The sequence below is a fragment of the Hyperoodon ampullatus genome (assembly GCF_949752795.1).
Source record: "Hyperoodon ampullatus genome assembly, chromosome: 3".
In the NCBI taxonomy this organism is placed as follows: Eukaryota; Metazoa; Chordata; class Mammalia; order Artiodactyla; family Ziphiidae; genus Hyperoodon; species Hyperoodon ampullatus.
The window spans coordinates 64,314,858-64,324,420 of record NC_136916.1 but is presented as its reverse complement, the minus strand read 5'-3'; the positions used below and the strand labels follow the sequence as shown (position 1 = coordinate 64,324,420).

The 9,563-nt window shown below is 47.2% G+C and overlaps 1 pseudogene across 1 annotated transcript; it reads right to left on the bottom strand.

Annotated features, from left to right (window-relative positions):
- Positions 1 to 4,363: 4,363 nt before the first annotated feature.
- Positions 4,364 to 8,782, bottom strand: LOC307049527 (stress-induced-phosphoprotein 1-like; annotated as a pseudogene). Its single transcript has 3 exons — positions 8,744 to 8,782; positions 5,507 to 5,569; positions 4,364 to 5,434 (listed from the first exon to the last, which is right to left on the bottom strand). The product of its transcript is annotated as a stress-induced-phosphoprotein 1-like (transcript).
- Between the last annotated feature and the right edge of the window lie 781 nt (positions 8,783 to 9,563).

The following is a 9,563-nucleotide window of genomic DNA, read 5'->3' as shown; positions in this document are numbered from 1 at the left end:
ATAAAAATAAAAACAGATCACTTAAAGGCACAGAAACTCACACAATCTGTTATCAAAAGCAGCATTCCAGGAAAACTTTGTTCTCTTATGAGAGAGAGAAACCAAATCCAGTCTTCCATCAGCCTACTCTTAAGAAAATCCATTTATCTAATTAAATTTAACCCAACTTTAGAAAATCCTGACCATATACAAAATTCTTTTCTCAATGTTCCTTTCGCACAAACCTTCTGCAGCTTTCTGTAGCCATATTATCCTGTCCCTTATTCTTTCCATTCAAAAATAACCAGCTCTAGGACAAAAATCACCCTTTTTCCTTTAACGAAATATATTTCCATTCTTCATACCTTCTTTTCTGAAAACAAACATCCTACTTTCCTTAAGCAACCATGAACTGTCTTTTACATTAGCATTCTGTAGATTGGTAGAGAACATCTCAAGGCGGCACCAAACAGCTTTAGTTTCTCTCTCACAAGAAGACAAAAGTAGGTAAATTTAGACCTGTTTAGCAATTAATATTCCAATATTTCATCTTATTTGAAATGGCCTGGATACTCAATGAGTTCCTATCATTTAACTTAATTTAGTTTCACACTACCAAAATTTGGAGAGACTATTTAGATGGACATTTCCAAAACATAATTATTCCTATAGAGTTTACCAAAAAGCTGTTATCTCAGTTACTGTTACTTAAAAATTTACTCATATGAGATTATTTTCCCTGTTGACAAATTTCATAACAGAAACAATATGCACTTATTAACTTTCAGTAACCCTACATACTGGGACTCCTGGGACGTCCCTGCTGGCCCAGTGGTTAAGAATCCACTTGCCAATGCAAGGGACACGGGTTCCAGCCCTGGTCTGGAAGATCCCACATGCCGCGGAGCAACTAAGCCCGTGCACCACAACTACTGAGCTTGCACTCTAGAGCCCATGAGCCACAACTACTGAAGCCCACGCGCCAAGAGCCCGTGCTCCGCAACAAGAGAAGCCACTGCAACGAGAAGCCCATGCACTGCAATGGCGAACAGCCCCCACTCGCCGCAACTAGAGAAAGCCCGCAGGCAACAACGAAGACCCAATGCAGCAATAAATAAATAAATAAATAAATAAATAAATAAATAATGTTGATGACTCTATAGACAGGTCTGTATTAATTAAACCCATAAGCTTAAGCTAGCTCTAATATCAGATATTAATTCAATATTGAATATGTCCCGGATCACATGAACCTGAAATATATTCTGGTGAGTTTTCTTTTAAATTTCTGAGAATGTATATAAGTACTCAATTTTCTTTAAGTTAATTAAATACAGCTTATTTACAAATTAGTTTTTACATAAAGACAGAACCAGAGATCTCAGAGTTTTCCCACTTGAATTTAAAAACCCTCTTTTTTTTTTCCCCCCTCAGTCTGGGGGACTACAGATGAATCAGGTGGTTCCTGAGAGCCCAGGCAGAGTTACATTACAAAGGCAGAGGAGAGAGAGGCAAGCTCCTCTCTTCTTTTTTGCTCTTTAAAATCTCACTAAGTAGGACTTCCCTGGTGGCGCAGTGGATAAGACTCCGTGCTCCCAATGCAGGGGGCCTGGGTTCGATCCTTGGTCAGGGAACCAGATCCCACATGCATGCCGCAATTAAGAGTCCTCACGCCATAACTTAGGAACCCGCCTGCCACAACTAAGACCCAGCACAAATTAATTAATTAAAAAAACAAAAAATCTCACTAAGTAACCCAAGGCTGGAGTCTCAGTTTACGTGGGCTGCATTTTCATTTCAAGGCGTAAATGCTCCACCATGCTCACAATGTTGGCAAAGACTTGCACGAGCAGTTAGACAGACAAAACTACATAAAACAAAGGTCCTTTCAAAAACATGTACCAGGGGGCTTCCCTGGTGGCGCAGTGGTTAGGAATCCGCCTGCCAATGCAGGGGACATGGGTTTGAGTCCTGGTCCAGGAGGATCCCACATGCCGCGGGGCAACTAAGCCCGTGCACCACAACTACTGAGCCTGCACCCTAGAGCCCGCGAGCCACAACTACTGAGCCCGTGTGCCACAACTACTGAAGCATGCGCTCTAGAGCCCGTGAGCCACAACTACGGAGCCTGTGTGCCACAACTACTGAAGCCTGCGTGCCTAGAGCCCGAGCTCCGCAACAAGAGAAGCCACTGCAATGAGAAGCCCGTGCACGGCAACGAAGAGTAGCCCCCACTTGCTGCAACTAGAGAAAGCCCGCACACAGCAACAAAGACCCAATGCAGCCAAAAAAAAAACACATGTACCAATGACAGAAACTTAAAGATACAAACAAGGAGTCTTCAGGATGAAGGGGGATGGAAGCATAAGGGTGAGGACCAAAGGAGAGGTAAAGGGAGGAGGGACAGAAAAGACTGAAAAAGAGAAAGAGAAAGAGATCACTATTTCAACCTGCCCCCTGTCGGTGTCTATTCAGGCAACAATCTGTGCGCTTCCAGAAAGGGCCAGTGAAGGAGGGAGCACCCCGTCCACTGCCCACCGGGTGATCAAGCCTGGAAACCAGCCAATTGTACGTCATCTGTGGGTTCCCAATCCACAGGTGGGACTCTCACCCACGTGTACACCAGTATATAGAAATCTGCTGCTTCAGCCCGTTCCCAACAGGACTTCTCTTGGAGGCAGGAAAATAAAGGCAAGAATATTGGGACGATCAGACTTCCAGATGCTACACGATATGAGGTTTGAACCTCTATCACTCACAAATCTCCAGTCGGGGAGAGCCCACTGGACCAAGGTGTGAGGTGAGCCTCTCCCACCTCTGCTTGTCCCCTGTCAAGGTGAGCCATTGCCAGCCAGAGGGAGCAGGTCTCACGAGCTGAGAGGAGTGATGCTGTAGCTGCCTGATATCCACTGTCTTGGAAGGATAGGACAGAAGTAAGAGAGGACAGAGAGAGAAGTAGAGAGGTTTCAGGAGAGGGAAAGGGACAAAGGGGAAAGAGAAAGTGGTGAGGGAAAAAGAACAAGGAGAGGGGGAAAACGTTGCCTGAATGAGGGTACTGAGGCCCTCAGGGGCCAAGAAGGCAGACTTACCAAACGTGGTGACTCTGAAACAAGAGGTTCAGGAGGCTGCTTGTCACCACAGGGTAGCTGCGTTCAGTGGTCCCAGAGGTGCCCAGATCCTCTCCTGGGAAGGGGACAATAGTCCCTTCGTTGTGTCACCACAAAGTATGTTACTGATCAGGGTTCTTGGCCCACAAAGTATGTTACCGATCAGAGTACTTGGCCTCCTTAATCAATAGAAATTGATCAGAGGCCAGACAAGAAATTCAGGCAAGGCTTTATTGGGGCTCCTGCCGCAGCACGGGGGAGTGAGAACAAACAACAGGTTCCCTTGCTTGCTCACTCTCTGAGGTGGGGCGAGCAGGTTCCTAATATGGGGTGAGGGTAGGGGTGTGACCAGGGGTCGGGCCAGAGCGGTGGCTTAGGAGATTTGCCCATCCCTTTGGTGGTGTTGTGTGCAGGGGGCATGTGCAGTCCCCTGCTTTTGCTTTCAGCTCTTCAGAAGTGGCAGTTGGGCTTTTTGGTCTCTTTGTATCTTGTCCAGAATTTGCCCCAACTGTGCATGCACGCAGTTATTTTTAGTCCCTTATATTGATACTTCCTTTGTATTTTGTTGCTCAAGGAGATGTGTGTCCAGGTGCAAGCACTGCAGCACTGCAGCAAAGGGGCCCAGGTCCTTTGTCACAGGATATTTCTTTTCCATTATGGTTTTTTCATATTCTTTTCCATTATGGTTTGTCACAGGATATTGAGTATAGTTCCCTGTGCTATACAGTAGGACCTTGTTGTTTATCCATCCTGTATATAATAGTTTGCCTCTGCTAATCCCAAACTCCCAATCCTTCCTTCTGCTACCCACCCCACTTCAGCAACCACAAGTCTGTTATTTATATCTGTGAGTTTGGTTTTGTTTCATGATATGTTGATTTGTATCGTATTTTAGATTCCATATATAAGTGATATTGTATGGTATTTGTCTTTCTCTTTCTGACTTACTTCGTTTAGTATGATAATCTCTAGACCCATCCATGTTGCGCAAATGGCATCCTTTTGCTATTTTGATGGCTGAGTAATATTCCATTGTGTATATGTACCACATCTTCTTTATCCATTCATCTGTTGATGGACATTTAGGTTGTTTCCATGTCTTGGCTATTGTAAATAGTTCTTCTATGAACATAGGGGTGCATGTTTTTCAAATTATAGTTTTGTCTGGATGTATGCCCAGGAGTTGGATTGCTGGATTATATGGCAACTCTTTTTTTTGTTTGTTTTTTGAGGAACCTCCATGCTGTTTTCCATAGTGGCTGTACCAATTTATATTCCTAGGAGTACTTCTGCACCTGTTCCAGGATGAGCTGCATGGCCGGGTCACTCATTATCTGCTGCACCTCAAGGCAGCCACGGCCCATCACTTCACATCTTCAGGCTGTCGTGTTGGTTGTACTGGGCCATGAGGTAGCATTGGTAACCGTCTGCTGCTTCCTTTACAGTTGGAGTCCAGGTCTGGTGCCTTCTGGTAGACATTTGTGGCCTTTGGGTAGTCTTTCGTCACTTCTAGGGCAGCTGCTTTCCATGTATAACCCTTGATGAATGTTGGCTCTAGCCGGATACATTATGCACAGTCCTTGAGCGCCATCTGAAATCAAGCAGGAAGCTTGATTGCTGTACAATTTAGCATCTTTTGAGTTCTGTTTGATGGCTTCCGTTTAATGCTTCCTGGCCTGGGGATAGTCCCTTTTCTGAAAACATGCATTGCCTTTGTTCTTCTCCTCTAAAGCCCACTCAGGGTTTATGTAGGCCAGTCACTCTTGCTCCTGCAGGATTTTCTCTTCCTGTTGGCATTTCTTGAGCACATCTGGGGTTCAGTGCTCTGCCAGAGACTTGTTGTAGAAATGGATGGCATCCTTGTACTTTTCTTCTTTGAAATAGGCGTTGCCAATTTGAGCATAAGCTCTGGTAGTCTGTCAGTAGTCTTCTTGGCCAACTTCAATGGCCTTCTCTAAAAGCTCCCGGAATTCACTGTAGTTGCCCTTTTCAATGTACACGGCTGCTTGGTTGGTCACGAAAGTAATGTTGGTGGGGTCCAGGCCTGTGGCTCTGTCATAGAGCTTCAAGGTTGTATCAGAATCTTTCTTCTTACAAGCATCATTCCCCAATTCTTTTCCTTTCAGTGCCTGCTTCTTACTCTCCTGAAGATCTTTTTCCATTGGCTCTGCCTTGGTCTCCTTTTTGGGAGGAAGTGGTGGTGGAGGTATTGTCCTGGGATCACACTCCAACTTCTGGTACAGACTGGACATGTTGAAAGGGTTCATGAATTTCCTCTCTGCCAGCCAGGCCTCCATACTCTGTAAACCCTCTTTGAGCTGAGGATTGTTTGCTTTGTGTTTTAAACCCTCCTCATAGGTTCACTTGGCTTCTTCAAATGGGTTTAAGGACTCAAGAGCTTCTGCTTTTCATGAATAGCCCTTGCCCCAGTCAGGCTTGAAGGCAAGAGTTTTGCAACCATCCTCTGAGAGTGTTTCTATTGTCTGTTGTTTCTGCTAGCTCTTGGTTCAATTGTCTGGTCTCCTCCTGTGCTTGGCTGCCTTAGTTGTGTGCCAAATATTAAAAAAAAAAAAAGTTTGTAACATGTTTTGAGGATTAACACAATGTTATCTTCCTGCAGAGACAATTTTGTTTTCCTGTCCTGGTGCCTGAACTCACTAGAAATTAAAGATCATTTTAATCCAATTTTAGGGATTGAGACTCAAAGCTGGGCTGCAGTCTACGTGAGGTCTGGCTTCCAGATCACCCTTACTCCCAAGGTACAGCCTTCGAGGGTCTCAAACTAGTGGTCTGTGGATTTATAAGAGCCATTCACACACCCTTCCCCAAACTTTGGCAGGCCCTGGGCTCCTACTTTTGTCTCTGTAGTAATCTAGAAGCTGTTCAAAGTACTGCTCAGCTTCCCAGCTGCCTTTTTAGGATTGGCAACACCGCCCTGCCCCTGCTGCCTGCCATGGGAAAACAGCTCCAAATGCTGAGCCTCCCTCTCTGAATTTTTGTCTCCTCCTGTATCTTGCTCTAGGAATTCTTCACTATTGTGTTGACCCTCTGACAGCTTCAAGCAGATTTTTGTTTCTCTGCAACCAGAGTTTTTATTAAAGGTAAAAATTGCACTGCTTTTCCAATTTCTTCCTTGGTTAATGGGCAGTTCACACTGCCTACTCCTTCTTGAGACAGGAGCAAAAGCATGGAGTTGGAAATGAACCTGGAAAGGATGAGGGTTCCCACTTAGCCCAAGTGGAGGGTGCTTGCTGGGGAGACATGGAGAAGGGTGAAGAGAGGAAAATCATGAAGGGCTAAGAGCGCCTAAAAGACTGGGCTGCCTGAAAGAGACGCATGCCCCCAAAGACCGTCCACTGCCCCCATGAAGGGAGCCCCGCTCATGTTGGCTGAGTTGGGGGCTGCTGAGTCAGAGAAGGGAGGCCATGCAAAGTTTCTACCCAACACAGGTGTAAAGTCAGGGCTAGGGCAGTAAAAAAAAAAAAACCAGAAAACCCCAAATAACAGTGGTTTGAATAAGACAGACATTTATTTCTCTCTCACACCAAACAAGTTTGGAGGTGGGTAGTCCACGGTCAGTCAGGTGAATTTACAAGGATGTCTAGGACCTTCCTTCTTTGCTCCACCATCTTCCACTCACAGCCTCTACTTCATGGTCCAAGAGCTTGAGTTTCACATTTCAGTCAGCAAGAAGGAGAAGGACAAAGAGTAACACCTTTTCCTTTTGGGGACACTTACCCTACATCCCTCACGGCACTCATCCTATTGGCCAGAATGGGGTCACATTGTCACACCCACTACAAGGGAGGCTAGGAAATATAGTCTTTATTCTGGACCACCCCATGCCCAGCTAAGAATAAGGGATAGTGGGGACTTCCCTGGTGGTCCAGTGGTTGAGACTCCATGCTCCCAATGCAGGGGGCACGGGTTCGATCCCTGGTGGGGGAACTGAGAAACTAAGATGCCACATGCTGCACGGCACGGCCAAAAAATAAATTTAAAAAAATAAGGGATAGTATTAGTAATGAAGAACGGGAGGAGGAATATTCAGGGACAACTAGTGGTCTCTGCTAGTGCCCTCCCCTGTCCTATCCTGTCCTCCCCCTCTCCTCCAGGAAGCCTTCCCTGACATCTCCAGTACTTACTAAGTTCCATTTCCTCTGCTTCACAGCTCAGAGGGTCTGATCACTGTAAGGAAATTTTGAATTAAAAAAAATTACTGGATGTTTCCAACGGAAAACTATGCATTGTTTTGATTAGAACACATTCTTCTGATGCTCTCTCTCTCTATTTTTAAGCAAGCATCTCTTTTTTTACAACCTGTACCTTGTGGATGACTGATAGCAGTGCAAAATAATTGTTTATAATCGTGCAAATAGATTGTTCACTGGAGATTTAGACCCTCCCCCTACCAATAGAAAAAGCCAGTTTTACGTGTATTTCTAAATTTATTTAAACATTCCTTTATTCCATATAAATTAAGGCTTCTTTGAATTCTCCTTTGAACTGGTTGTAACATCTGCCTGGTTCCCTCATTAATACTAAGTTAAACACAATCTTTAACATTTGTTCATTTTTTATCTGTATGAGAACCATGATTTTCCTTTTTTTCATCATTCAACGCCATACACAGCCTGACTTGGTAAGGGGGGGAATCCAGCCAGAGGTTCCAGCAGGACAGATGCCAGTCTGGGCAGAAAAACCCAGGAAAAATGGCTCTAGGTGTCAGACCCCTGACCTTAGAGGACGCACCTTTGGAGATAAAGGGCAGGTCTGGGGCCAGGTTTCCTACTTGGGCACCATTATTCCCAGGGAGGAAGGACAGACAGCAAGTGAGGCAAAGGTGCACAGGGGAGAGGCAGGGAAGAAGTCAGTTTGTCTGATTCAGCAGGGACATCTATTTGTCCTTGCCCCTGACTGGGGCTCACAGAGTGATTCTCACCCTGTCGATGTGCTTGACAGAGGTGGGTTGACATCGTGGCTACCTGTGTGGTGCAGCAGTGGGCAGGGCTGTAACTGGAGAACTGGAGACCCTTCTCCGACCCTGGGGGAGCCTTGACTGGGCCCCTGAGCTAGGGAACTGGGGGCTCTGGAATGTGGCTCCCTCCCGTGCATGAGCTGACTCACCTGTAGAACTTTGCTAAGGCTGTCCTCTTGGCCCAGAACACCCCCCTGGAAGCACACTGAGGGAGGAAGGTGCTGTTTCCTCTCATACCGCCTCTCGTGTCCCTCCTCAGCCAGCACATGGCCACCTCAGCAGTCGTGGCAGGGGTGGATCGAGGGGAGAGGGCTGGAGCTGGGCTGGGGAGTGGGCCAGGACTAAGGTCAGCCAGGCAGGCTGGCCAGAGGCCTCCAATGGCTGTGGAGAATTGAGAATTCAGCAGAGGATGCAGAGGGTCCCGGGCTCCCCCATACTCTTCTCCCTGTTCCTCCTGTGAGCCCCCTATTCTGTCCTGGTCAAGCGGCTGGAGCCCTTGTGCCATCATAGCAACACTTCTCTGAGGAGCAAAGGTAACAGACGGGGGAATTAAGGTCTGGATCGGGCAGGCACATGACAAGGGGCACACGAGGAATGTAAGCTGATTCCTCGCCCCACCCCAACTCCTCCACCAGAGGGCTGGGAGCCCGGAAGAGAGAGCCAGGAAGGGGAGGCCCACCTTCGAAGCTGGAGAGGCCTTTACCTCTGGAAGGTACATGGGCAAAGCTGAGCATCTGCCAGCCCCACGGCCGGTGTGTCTAGGCAAATGTCTGCCTGGTCAGCCCTGGGACCACCTGTCTTGCTCCTCCCTTTGGGGTCCCATCTTGCCCTCTGCTGTCATGTTCTCCAGGACTCTCTGGGTCTCCACACACCCTCTCTTCTGGTGCTGGACTAGGGTCACAGGATGACCCCTAGTGCAGACCCTCCTCCTGCCCCAGGAAGCCACTGCCCCCCATGATCACAGAGAGAGAGGGTTCCCCTCTGTACTCTGCTGTGTTAGGAATGGGGCATGGGGGCGGTGCAGAGCTCTTACACAGGACAGTCAGACTATAATCGCGCTAGACTGTGGTCCTCTCAGGGCTGTGGAGCTCAGGAGGGAGGCACTGGCACCCGCTGCAGTGCCAGGGAAGGGCCTGGTTGAGGGGCTTGAGCTGCTCCACAGGAAGAGAAATACTACCCAGCCCTTGGTGCCAGATCCCCATCCTGCCCCAGAAGCTGTGAATCTTCTAAAAGTTCTTGTATTGAAATCCTTGATCTCAAGCTAGAATTCCCACTCAATTTATTTCAGGTACGAGGAACAGTTTATTTCAGGTGTTGGGATGGCCATCCTGTTGGAGCTCAGGGGAAGAGCAGCGAGACCCCAGGTCTAGCCCAGCTCAAGTGCAAATTCCAGTACCAGCCCTGTCATAGACTGAGCCCCATCCTTGTGCATAACCTAAGCCCTGATCTCTAGCTCTTGATTGAGCTTTCTCTGTAAAATTGTTCTTGATCAGCAGGGG